This window comes from Camelus bactrianus, chromosome 3 (assembly GCF_048773025.1).
Source record: "Camelus bactrianus isolate YW-2024 breed Bactrian camel chromosome 3, ASM4877302v1, whole genome shotgun sequence".
NCBI lineage: Eukaryota > Metazoa > Chordata > Mammalia > Artiodactyla > Camelidae > Camelus > Camelus bactrianus.
The window spans coordinates 112480338-112494279 of NC_133541.1; the positions used below are offsets into that span (position 1 = coordinate 112480338).

Genomic DNA, 13942 nt, shown 5'->3' on the forward strand with positions numbered 1-13942 from the left:
GACCCACAGACAGTATTTACAACATATACATCTAATATATACATGAAGAACGCTTCATAAAGCACCATGAAGAATGGCCAGTAAACACAAGCAGTGAGCTCTGATAAATTCCTAAAATAGAATGCCCATCAGCAAAGTTCTGTCGATAGACGTTCCAACACGGATGAATCTCAAAGTCAGTATGAGTGAAAGAAGCTAAATACCCAGAAATACTTACTTCATGATTTATAATTGTGAAATTATGGAATAGTCAGAACTGTATGATGACAGGAATCAGATCAGTGCCTGGCTCTGGTGGGGGATGACCTGGGAAAGGCACCGAGGGAGATTTCTGGGGTCATGAAAACGTTGTGTGTCTTGATAGTCATTTTTAAAAACTGCTTAGATGGCAAATTCACTAAACCCTTCACTGTGTGAATTACATATGTTAAAATGTGTAAAACAATTTTTTGAACTTCCACTTTTTTGAGTACTTTGTCGAAAGGACTGTTCTTAATATGTAAATACTCATTTAATCATAGGAACGACTCTGGGGTTGGTATTATAATACCACTTGACCGATGTGGAAACTGAGAGTGAGGAAAGTAAGGTAATGGGCTTCAAATCATACTGCTTGGTCACAGAAACTGAATTCAAGAGCCCCAGACATGCATACCTCCAAAACATACCTTAACCCCCAAGTTACACTTTTGTCATAAATTCCCTGGCTCTATTTTAATTCTTGATCAACTGTGAGGCAGAAGTCCCCTGCAAGATGCTACCAGGATGGCCAGTGAGGGACAGAGGTTATTAAATAGACAGGTTAGGTATTTTCTGGGTAACTGGGGTTGTAGGGGTTGGCGATAAAAAGCGAGCAGCAAATGTTACTACTGCCTTCAGGGATCGTTGCTTTAAGGCACTCACACAGGTCTGTGTTCTCAGGGTGATCCTTCTAGATTACAGAATATAATATAAATAGTAGTATCAGAAACCTTAAAACACGCAGTTACGAGAACATGGTATGACTATCTGATGACTGCCAGAGGCAGAATCATTTTATAAAAAGCACTAGAGTGAGGCTGCCTGGGTTTAAGTGCAGGCTCGTCCGCTTTCTGGATGGGTAACCCGTGGCAAGTCGCTGAACTGCTCCCAGCCTCAGTTTCTTCATTGGTGGGCTGAGGGTGATTCTCATGCCTGCCTACGTGATAGAGTCAAAGTGACACTTAAGTGAAATTATGTTTGCAAAGTGTTGGCGTATGCAGGTTCCTTACAATCCCTGTGTAAATGTTAAGCTGCTGGTTTGGTTCTGAGACATCATATGACATTCCTAAGCAAGAGAAAAACATTTTATTCCTTTTACATGGCCTCTGAGTCACTGTGTATATCTCTGCATTCATTTAATTTTAGCTGAAAGCAACATGCTTTGATTTTCTAAAAACCGTATCAGTTTCACTATAAGAATTTGGACACTCAGAAAGAACTTGACCTTGTTGCCAAAAAAAAAAAAATCATTTAATTAATATACAGGAAATTGTATTGTGGAAAAAACTGTCATTCAATGTAGATGTTACATTTTACCTGTCCAGAGGGACTGAATAGGATTTGAAACTATTTAGCATGTTTAATGGATATCAGCAAGGTTAATTGTCTGGGGAATGGTTAGGAGCTGAATTCCTTTACGTGCCTCCCCAATTTGTGATACTGTCATAATCGTTTTCATGAGACTTGGACATAAGTCTTTATTTTAGCTGTGCTTTTTAGAGTCTCAATTTCCAGGGTAAAAATGTTATAATCAGAGGTGTTACAAATACATGCACGCTAGCAGTGCTTTCCTTATAAATTACAAATTAGTCTGTTACCAACTTGCTCTATAAGGTAGAAAAATCTCCAGACACCTCCAAAAATGTTATCAAAGGGAAATTAAAAGGTGCTTTTAAGAATATTTTTTGTCACTGTTTGGATCGTTACCCCTAAGCGTGGTGAGGTGAGGGATAAGGGTAAGAAAGAACCCTGCTGATACTGTCAGGGGGCTGTGTGAGTGTGAGGTGTGTTTCTTCCTTTGGAACCATTCTTATCAGTAAATTCTTTCTTATGCTGGTTTTATGCAAGTGTTGGTATTTTTGTGGATCATTTTTACCCTGGCCTGTTTCCTTGGATGTGGAAATGGTTTTTTGTACTTTCTCTGTGCCTCCCTGCATATCAGCAGAATAGTGCCTGACGTATCACATCCCCTGACGGCTCTTCCCTTATGGTTTTCCTCGGCCCTCACTGAATTTACCCTGAAATTCATCATGCTTTGAAATTTCATCTCAGATAATGAATATCTTAGTGTCAAACACAAAAGCATCAGCAGAACAGCTTTCTGAAAAGAGAAGACTCTTGCTGGGGGATCCAGGGTGTAACTTCCTACAGCTGGCATTATTTGTTTCTTTTATTCACCCAATATATGGTGAGCACCTATCATGAGCCACAGATGGTGCCAAGTTTGCTACTTATGATTTACATAACACCTGTCCACTCCTGGTTTTCAGTTTCCTCATATGAAAAATGGGAGTTTGGGTCAACTACGCGTGAGGATATCCTAGATTTCAGCAAATCATGTTGCATTTAATTTCATATAATCTGGCGCAGCAACATTGTCTGGACATGTCTGACAGTTGCCTGCGAAGATGATTCAAACATGGACTACTGAAGTCCAAACAGATTTGAGCTGAAGAGATTATAAAAATTCTATACAAGACTTGTTTTTAGCACTTACTCTATGCCATGAGATTTCAGAGTCCCATTTAGAACACCTTTCTGTGGTGTTATCTAGTTGTTCCGTCTGTAGTTTCTAGAGGGCTTTATTTTTTCCTTTCTGCCTCCAATAAAGCTCTTAAGAGATTATTTCACTTTACAGATGGGGAAACTGAGGAACAGAAAGGTTAACTAAGTTTCTTAAAATCACCCTGGTAGAGTAAGAAAATCTCTTTGGGTTGAGCCCTTAAAAATGCCTATGAATAAGCCTGGCTGTACTCACAGAACTTTTTACCTTGCCCTAAAGCAAACCTACTAAAAGAAACCTGCTTTAATGTTCTTTGATGCTTTTAATACATCTGAACGTGGCAGCACCGTTTTTGCCCTTCTTTTTCTAATTCAAACAGCTACCATTTTAGGAATGGTCTCCTTTTGACAGTTACTAAAGAAGAGATATGTGTTTCTCCCCTGGAGTATTTTGTTTTGCAGTCTCTTTGTTTACTTCAGCAGAATTTTACCCAAGGCCTTTGAAACTAACAAAATTGGATTGGTTGCTGTGTTCCAAACCTGTCCAGATTTAGGTCTTATTTGCCAGGTTAAAACACCCTCCCTCCACCATTACCACCACCACCAATGATGGCAAATATGGGGGTTTGAATTTTCCCTGCAATTTCTCATGGGTTGTTCTCATAACTAGGCAAATCTAATGTAAGCTAAAAGTCTATACCCTGCAGCTTCATGTCTCCAAGTGATCCCCTCAGAAAGACTTTCTTTTTAGCTTGCATATCGCTTCCCCTTTGCTTTGCTGCTAAACCCACCCCCATGTTGGCATTACTTATTCATGACACCTTTTTGGGTGTTCACCGCAGCATTTTCCTCAGCTTTAGCCTGGATTGCAGAGTTGATCTATGCCCATCCCATAGATCTGTTGTGAAGTTCAAATAGAAATAAAGTGTTTTCGAAAACATCTGGAAAACTCTACCACCCCATTGCCTAAAGAGCTATCCAGACCTTTGAGTACAACACACAATCTTCCCATTTCATTCTGCCCTTTTGCATCATCTCTTTCTGCTGTTTCCCTACCTCTCCCCAACCCCAGGCTTTCTATGAGCTTCAGTGACCCTCTCCATTTTTCTAAAAACATGCCATGTTCTTTTATATCACCACTACTTTGCAGCTGCTGGTCCTTTTGTCATCCCTACCCACCCCACCCCCCCAAGATCCAGTTGACTGCAAGTCTTCTGGGACTTCCTTGAGCCATATGTCACTTCTTCACTTTTCATTTTATTGCACTTTCTTCAAATCTGCCCTATACCTTACTATGAAGAGAAGTTATTATAATTGTGTGTATAAGTCACTCTTCCTCAATGGAAAGCAAGATCTTCAAGACAGACCTTTTTTAATGAATGTATCTTCTATTTCTCAGCTCTGCCTGGAACATAGTAGGTCCTCAACAGGCATTGGAATGGGGAAAGTGTGTGTCAATATATTGCAAAATGGATTTAATTTAGAAATAGGTAATTTTCTCCTGGTTCTTTTAGGATTTTTAAGTTCTTTTATTTGTGGTGGTTTTTAATTGTAGTTGTGATTTCCACTTGCTTGACCTGATATTTCCATGTACATAGTATATCTTAGGGATCTTCTATCCTTAATTTCTTCCTGGCAAACATAGCTATTCTTATTATCTTTCTTTCTTATGCAGGACTGTGCTTTGCAGCCTTTATTAAGTCTTCATCATTCTGACTGGGCCAGGGCTCACACACACCTAGCACATGTACTACCTCCCACCTTTCCTGCACTCTTGACAGACATCACTAGTCAATCCCAGCTCAGGAGTCCTAGAATACTCCCTGCATGTCACTCCAGAAATGTAATGTGATTGAAGAAGAATGTCATAAAATTAGTGACCACAATGAATGGTTATATTTCTGTTTCTGGGGAAGGGAGCTTTTACCTGTATTATTATTATATATCAATTTTCCATCAGACTTTACTGTGTTATTTGAAAGTAATTGAATATTGATATTAATTTATATTAGCATGGAAGCTAAAACCCATTTGCCATTTCTGGACTGGAAGATTTTTTTTTCCAGAGCTTCCAGTTACTCTTTTCAAGGTCACGACCTGATTGCTTTCAGAGAAAATACATTTAAGGACTCTCTACCTTCCTTATTTCTGAAGTATAACTTATTTGAGAGATTATGGATCTTTTATTAGAATTCTGGGAAAGTTTAACAAGCTACCAGTCTTGATCCATTAAGACTTCAGAAGTCAAGAAGCACTTCTGCAACATTTTACCACATATGGAATGTTTGGAAAGCCATTTCTATAGTTTGAATTTTGTATAAATCAATGTTAATATCCCTTGAAATTTTTAGGTTTTAAAACATTTTTGTAACAGACCACTTTTGTACCATTTTAGACTCCTAAAGGCTAGGTTTAGTGGCAAAGACCTCTTAATTGTATCTCTGACAGGTGGTGTCTTCCTACAGACAACATTTTGACGTCATTATTGTTGGTCTAACAAACAACGTATAAAAGTCTGATGGAAAATTGATTTATAACCATAATAGAGCTGGTAAAAGCTCCCTTGCCCAGAAACAAATATAATCCATTTGTTGTGGTCACTAATTTTCTAACATCTTTTTTAAATTATATTACATTGTACCAGTTTCTATAATGTAACTGCAGAATTTCTTCCCAGAAAGGGATGACCACATGTACATATACATGGTCTGTATACAATTTCAGGTTGTGTTTAGATCCACTTAACTTCGTCCATGGATTAAAAGTTTAGAACCCTTCCAGAAGTGATGTAGAAGGCATTGTGACCCTAATTTTAAGTAGTGATCAGCCTCTTTTAATGACTTATAAATGGTCTTACAGGATATATTCTTCTGTCTCTGACTTCATGCAGCATGATGGTTTTGAGATATATTCTTGCTCTTGTATTAGTATGTTCATTATTATTTCTGACAAGTGTCATTGTGTGAATATGTCATAATTTTTCTTCATTCTCCTTTTGGTGGATATCTGGGCTGTTTCCAGTTGGAAAATAATAAAAAATCATGCTAATGTAAACATCTGTGAATAAATCATTGTGCAGACATTAATTTTAATTTCTTTGAGGTCAATATCAAAGAGTAGAATTGTTGAGTCATGGGGTAGGTATTTATTTACTTTCATAAGGAACCACCATATTGTTCCTTTTTTGCAATTCAGTATCTTTATTAGTAATTATATATATATTTACTGAAATATAATCAGCTTACAATGTTGTGTCAATTTCTGGTGTACAGCGTAATGCTTCAGTCATACATGAACATACATATATTTGTTTTCATATTATTCTTTATCACCCTAAGTTACTACACGATATTGAATATAGTTCCCTGTGCTATACAGTATGAACTTGTTGTTTATCTGTTTTATATGTAGTAGGTAGTATCTGAAAATCTCAAACTCCCAATTTATCTCTCCTCCCGCCCCCATAACCATAAGTTTGTTTTCTATGTCAGTGAGTCTGTTTCTGTTTTATAAGTAAGTTCATTTGTCTTTTATTTTTTAGATTCCACATGTAAGTTATAGCTATAACAGAGAGCCCAGAAATAAACCCACAAATTTGGTCAGTTAACCTTTGACAAAGGAGGCAAGAACATACAGTGGAGTAAAGACAGTCTCTTCAGCAGATGATACTGGGAAAACTGGACAGCCACATGTAAATGAAGTTAGAACACTCCCTCACACTATACACAAAAATAAACTCAAAATGGCTTAAAGACTTAAACATAAGCCAAATGGTTCTTCAATGTAGTTCACTCCCACCCTGTATCCTCCCAAGAAATGTGTGAGAGATCCAGCTGTTCTGTCTGCCTGCTATCAACCATACTGTTAGCCTTGTTGATTTTACCCATTCTAGTTATGTGAAATTGTATCTCTTGTTTTAATTTGCATTTCCCTCTTGGCTAATGTTAAACCTTTTAACTTGTGCTTGTTGGTCATTCATGTATCTTTTGTCGAGAATCTGTTCAAGTTTTTGACCTAATACTTCTTGTGTTTTGAGTTGTAGGAGCTCTTTAAATATTCTGGATATAAGTTCTGTGTCTTTTTCATATTGCAGATAGGTTCTTCCAGTCTGTTACTTGATTTTTCATTGTCTTAATGGTGTCTTCTTAATGGCAAGAGTTTTTAATTTTGGTGAAGTCCAGTGTATTCATATTTTCAGTTTATGATCTGTGGTTTTTGTATTTACCAAAAAAGCTTGGACTGACTGACTCAAAATCACAAGGATAGTCTCCTAGGTTTTCTTCTAGAAGCTTTATGGCTCTTGGTTTTTCACTTAGGACTGTGGAATTAATTTTTCATTTTGGGCTGTTTTAGTGTCAAGTTGAACACAGTGGCTTATAGGTTCATCAGAAGTTTGACTAGTTTCCCCGACTCAAAGCAAAGGCCCTCCTTGCTCTGCCCACCCTACTAGCCTCAGCAGTTGCTCTCAAGTATGAAATCATCCTGTGGAGTGTGATTCTTTTGGATTCCTTTGAGTCTGTGGCTCTTCAATGTCTTTTTTTTTTTTAATTGAAGTATAGTCAGTTTCAATGTGTCAATTTCTAGTGTACAGCACAATGTCCCAGTCATGCATATATATAAATATACATATATACACATACTCGTTTTTTTCATATTCTTTTTCATTAAAAGTTATTATAGGATATTGAATTATTGAATATAGTTCCTTGTGCTATACAGAAGAAATTTTTAAAATCTATTTTCAGATACAGTGGTTAACATTTGCAAATCTCAGACTCCTAAATTTATCCCTTCCCACTCCCTTCCCCCTGTCTGTGAGTCTGTTTCTGTTCTGTAGATGAGTTCATTAGTGACCTTTTTTTTTTTTTTAAGATTCCACATATAAGTGATAGCATATGGTATTTCTCTTTGTCTTTCTGGCTTACTACACTTAGAGTCAATGTCTTCAAAGAAAGGTGTATGCTAGTTTTAACTGACTAGTTGTTATAGTTGTAGCAAGAGTGACATTTGTTCGTGTACTTCACATCCTAACCATAAGTGAAACTTTTACTCCCCATTCTTAAATAAAAAATGACCATCTGACTTTCAGAAAATCAGTTGCAGAGGAGAGAAAAACATAATCATGATAAAAGGACAAATATTACTAATAAATGATGTGCGATCATCACAAAAAAACTAATATGAGGGCAGAAGACTATATTTAAAATGGACTTATCAGTATCCTTGATAATAGTAAGAAAGATAATGCATCTGTAAGATAAGCACAGAACAGTATAAAAAAGGAAAAATTAGTAAGAAGTATCTCTTGTAAATTAGGTAATTTTTAATCAATGAAAGGGTTGAAAAATAAAGTATAAATCTCTTAGGACATAGAAAAGACAAAATTTGGTAGAAATAAAGAGTCAACTATAGTAGATCAATGCAGAGATCCCATTAAAAGGACCTCCAGAGAAGACAGATAAATTTGGGGAGTTGGGGATATTTGACTATCAAATTTTAAAACATTGTTCTAGGGAGACAGTGAGTTAAATTTACACATTGTTCTAGGGAGACAGTGGGTTAAATTTACACATCACAAGCCAAGTGACATAAATGGAAAGTAAACAAATGTTCCTGGTGTATCAACTTCAGTTTTCAAAATTCTAAGAATAAAAGGATCTTAAAAGCTTCTGGAAGAGGGAGAAAAAAAAAACCTCCTAGAAAAAGAAATTATTTGTAAACTAGTATCAAACTTTTCATGAGCAACACTAGAGACAAGAAGAAAAACATGGAGCAGTTTCTTGTATTTTCTCAGGAAAAAACTATATTGAGCCTAGAATTCAGCTCTAAGCCAAACTGTAAATGAGAACAAGATAAAGGCATTTTTAAAGCATCAAGAACTCTGGTCGTCTTCATGCACCCTTTCTGGCTAGATTCCTGGCAATTAAGAATGAAATTTGGGAAAGAATTCTTAAAGGTATCAAGAAATGGTGACGCTAATGAAGAGCCTCTCCAGAAAGTCAAACATGATGGTTGTGCGAGTCTAAAAAGTTTTTGGTCAAAACTGAAGAAGTCCCAGAACTCTTAAGAGGCCTTCAAGCAGAAAACTGAAGCAGATTCCTACCGAGAGAGAGTTTAGCCAGCGAGTCAAATTGTTGGGATGTGAAGAAAGCTTGTGTGTTGTCTTTAAAGAAGAGAAAAGACTAACAATTTCAAACCACAGACTCAATAACAAATACCAACTCAAGAACAATAACAAAAATTGTACAAGGAAACCATGGTCCAAATCAGAAGCATAACAATAATAGCATTTAAGCTTTGTGGTCTAGGGGTTATGACATCAAATCCAAAGATAAATAAATTGCATCTTGGTGTACGATCTGCCTATCCAGTCAACAATTTACATAAGTCATCATAAACTCTCTTTTCCAGTTTTAGAATCAGCTCATAAAGCAAACACACAAGCAAGTTAACCAAATGTTATAAAACCTTGACGATGAAAGTAAGGGCAAGACTGACAGATACTTAAAGGTCACGAGCTGAAGGAAAGGTACTTGCACGAATATCTTTAATGAAATGGGAAGATGAGATATTTTTCCCCCTGGGGTTAGTGAAACAAGACAGAGTTTTAGATATGTTACTTAAAGGAACAAATACAGCTACAGAAGAATAAAATAGAGGAGTAAGTGAAATCCTTATATTTCATAGAGTTAACAGACAATATACTAAAAAGGTAGATTATGAGAAAGTATTACAAGTCTTCAGAAGTAGAGTTAGTGAGACCACCACCAGAGAATTAAGCACAAGGGCTGTTAAAGATGGCTCATGGTTTCTGGAAGCCCAGATGGGGAGAGTGAGGAAGTGAACTCTTGTATTTCAGCATATTTTCTTTTTTTGCCCAGTACGTATGTTCTTTTTGGGGAAAATATTTAAAAGAAGGAATCTACTCTGGCTTCCAGGGAGATGCCTCCTGACCCTCAAATACTCATTTTGTCAGAGTATACGATTCAAAAATGATGACCATGACTCATCCAAACATGTAATGAGTCTATGTCAGAGGTTTTATTCAACTCACTAATGAATGAGAATAATAGGAAAAGAGAAAACCCAGATCAAAGAGCATTTTAAAGGAACAGAGTATCTGTGTAGTCCATCGCAAAACGTGTTTGGAAATGAACTTGAATGAGAGGCAAAACGGATTCATCCTATAGAGAAATTAAGCTGTCACCTTTAGAGGGTCTTTTCCACAGGTCATAACTCTGCATGTTAACAAGTAGCTTCTCAGAGTCTGAGCTCTCCTGAACTAGTTGAAATTGCAAAGTTGAACACTGATAAATTGTTTTAGCGTGTTACTAATCCTTAGGTGAGTTTGTTAACCCATGTCCAAGTCTAACTTTGAAAGGGCACATTTTACTCTCGATTGCCCAGTTTTAGGTAACGTTTCTTTCTAAAAAAAAAAATCTCAAGTAGTATCCCAAGAAAGTTCTCCTGATCCTCTCACCATCTGATTTTTCCTTCGCCCTCTGTGTGCGTCTGCAAAGCCAACCTCTGTTCCGGCAACAACATTATGACAGTGGTTCATTTTTCCTTGCTTGCTTCCTCCCTACTGAAAAGCAAGCTTGCTGGGCACAGGCCTTCTACATGGTAAATTCTCAAGATATTTGTTGAAATAGTGATTTAACTTTAAAAAGTTATTGGCTGTCTTTATAATGCAAAGACAGGGAATTAGAGATGAGAACACAGGAGAGGAAAGATCAGCAAATGAGCAGCTAGAAGGAGAAAGCTGAACTCGCCTACACAGTCTGTTGACAGGGCAGTTTGCAAGTTGTCCCGTAAATAGCTGGGGGGAATTCTGCTGCCTTTGAATGCAGTTGCATTCAGACGTTAAAGGAAATAAAATTCACACAGGAGGACTGCCAGGTTAAATGACTTGCTGAAGCCCCATCTCTTTCTTAGATCTTTTGTAAACCTTTCATCTTAATGCCAAACATACTCTTGAATGAGACAAACGGGAAGGTTTCAGGGAGGAACTGTCTTCCTGTTTATTTCACACTTGGGGCTAGAAAATGGGATCACTTGTACTTTCTTAAAACCCATAGTCATAACTTTTTTTTCCCTGCTGGTAGAACGGCCCCTCTCCCACATGTACCAAATGCAGACATAGCACCTGGAAACTGGAATGCCTTTTGGCTTGTCCTGTTTTACTGAATACATAGAATTTCTGGTCAGCTTCAAGAGTCTAAAAAGTTATGTCTAATCAGGAGAAGATGTTGAAAAGTCCTAGCAGCTGTTTGACATCTACACTATTTTCTGTTGTATATGTCTTCCCCTGCCAGCCCCCAATTAAAGGTCTTATTTGAAGCAGCTTAGATGGACTCCTGTTGACGTAACTGAACCGTGGTCTTTCAAGTTAAACTTACTGTATACTGTGATAAACACACTGAATTCTGTCTTGGATGCTACTGTCCAGATGCTTTTGTGCATCATTCTAGCATCAAGACTGACAGCTTATCTCAGGGTGCCAGAGGCTGTGCTCCCCCCTTGGCACCCCTTTGCCAGTCTCGGACAGCCCTGGTGATGGGCTGTGCACCAGTTTAGTCCTTAAAGCTCTCCATCTTGAGTTTGATGACTAGATGGCTGTCCAGTGAAGGTCAAGTTCTAGTTTGTAAAGAGGCTGGAGAAGGGGCCAGAAATAAGGTGACATGGCAAGGTAGGGCCCATGAGGTGCTGGAGGGCTGGGCTCTGCCTGCAAGAGGCCAGCACTGCTCTGCTTCAGCCAGTGGCTTTTGGGTACGTCACTGAGCCTGCGGTGTCCGGGGCCCTCTTTCATCAGATGCCGGAAATGCAGATTTGTATATGCACTTGCCTCATTCTCAGCCTGGTCTGTGGACTAAATGAGTTGTACTGACAGACTCCATTCTCTGGGGAGCCAGTTTACTACCCAGGCCTAAGTCTTGAAAACAAAGACCTTTTTAGCTTCCTAGGTGATCTCCCTGCAATCATCCTGTTCTCTCATTCGTCTACCACACTGCAGCTGGACTGATCTTTTTAAAATGCAGGCCCAGTCACATCTTTTCTTTGTTTGAAACCCTTCAGTGGCTTCCTGTTAGAGTTAGGGTAAAGGGCAAAGGCTTTATCACAGTTTACGAGGCTCTTCCTTGTCTTCAGGGTTCCACCCCGTCACCATCCTTAATTTCATTCTTTCTCTCCCCTCTTTCTGTGACTCCTCTTGGTTTCTGTAAACTAGCACACTGGCAGCTCCAGCCTTTCACCTGTGCTCGCCTAGCACTTGGGCTGCTTCTCCACCCTGCCAGCCATATGCCTGCCCTTCATTTAGGGAACTTTTGTACACCTCTCAATGCTCAGCTTATTCTGTAAGAGGCCTTCATTAAGCCCCTCTACCGGGCTCTTCCATGACCTTTATATGCAGGCAACGTGTCCTGATCCTCTGATGTCATCAGGTACATGAAACCCTAAATGATGGTCATAATTGCCGACCGGACTGTTGTTTTCCTTAGTGGACAGGATGATGTTTGTCTTGTTTGACGGTTTATCTTCAGCAACTGGTACAATGTCACATACGTAGTACAGGCCTTTATAAAAAGGCATTAATTTGGCATCGGATTAACAATGCCTATAGCAAGTGGGGAATAATATGAGGATGTTGGATTTCATTAGGGGAGAAACTGTGGCTTCACCACACTGATCTCTGGACTGGTGGATTCTCTTTATTATGAATCTGTTAAAAACCCGTTGATTTTGAGAGAGGAGGCAGTGCCAGGCAGCAATCTTGCTTTCTCTAATAACAATCTTGTTTTACTTTCTGAAAGATAGGTCTGTAATTGTTCTGGTTTTCCCGAAAGGCTCTCACTGATCTTTAAACTTCCTCTGTGATGTGATGAACTGGAAGGACTCTCAGAAACTCTAAGGTATAGGCTAATTTCATGTAGCCTCATGGTTGCAAACTTTAGCACCTCAAAGGCTCTTAATGTTAACTGGAATAGAAAAATACAGTGCCTTCAGAAGGTAAACATTTTGGGGAAAGAAAAATATAAAACATTTTATTACTCTGCATTTAAGCTGAGAACAGGGGACATAAACCGTTAAGGAATGCAATAATATAAATCTCAGTCCATCAAGGGCAGCCAATGGGGACAGAAGCCAGAAGGAGCCAGAGAGAGAGAGGCTGAGAGAGGAACACAAGCAATTCCTGCTACTTCCCCTTTTCTCCTCCCTCCCTGGATTGACACAAGGATGAAGGTCTAAGTAAGCCACAGTTTCAGGTGTTGTTTACTGAGAATTTGGGATAGACACGTGAGCTAAGGCGGGGGTAGTAGCCTCAGTGTGCATGATAGTTCCTCCGAGGAAGCCATTGTACATGTGGATCATTTAAATCAAGTATCGGGAGCCGCTGGCCAGGGATGATTATCCATCACTTGAAACGCACACGACAAGTCCAAACTGAGATGTGCTGGGAGTATGAAATACACATTAGATTTTCAAGACTTAGTTGAAAAAAAAAAAAAAAGAAATGTGAAATATCTCTAACAATTTTAACAACTTTATTGAGATATAAATTCACATACCTGTGCACTACACCTATTTTTCATATATTAAATATTGATCACCTGTTGAAAAATGGTAATATTTTGGATATATCAGGTTAAAAGATATTATTAAAAGTAGTTTCACATTTTCTTTACATTTTAATGTGACTGCTTGAAAATTAAAAATAAAATGTCTTACATTCTAGTTCTGTTGCATGGCACTGACTGAGATCATAGCTTGTTGAAGAAAATGCAACCAAAATACCTTTTGCCCAGTTAATACATATCCTTTTATTTTTGAAAATATTTTTATCGAGGTATAGCTGATGTGCAATATTATATAAGTTTCAGCTGTTCACAATTTTAAAGGTCATATTCCATTTCAAGTTATTATAAAATATTGGCTATATTCACTGTGTTGTGCAGTATATATGTGTTGCCTATCTATTGTGTACATAGTTTGTACCTCTTAATCCCCTCCCCCTTCCCTTGCCTCTCTGGTAACCACTAGTTGGTTCTCTGTATCTGTGAGTCTGTTTCTTTTTTGTTATATTCACATGTTGTCTTTTTTAGATTCTGGCAGACAAGTGGTAACATGTAGTATCTATCTTCCTCTGTCTGACGTCTTTCACTTAGCCTAATACCCTCCAAATGCAATGCGTCTTCTATTGACC

At 38.1% G+C, this 13942-nt stretch overlaps 1 protein-coding gene across 1 annotated transcript in view; it reads left to right on the forward strand.

The window, feature by feature from the left end:
- Positions 1-13942, forward strand: part of SGCD (sarcoglycan delta) — a 543119-nt gene that overhangs the window by 34357 nt on the left and 494820 nt on the right. The gene's annotated exons all lie outside the window — the stretch shown is intronic.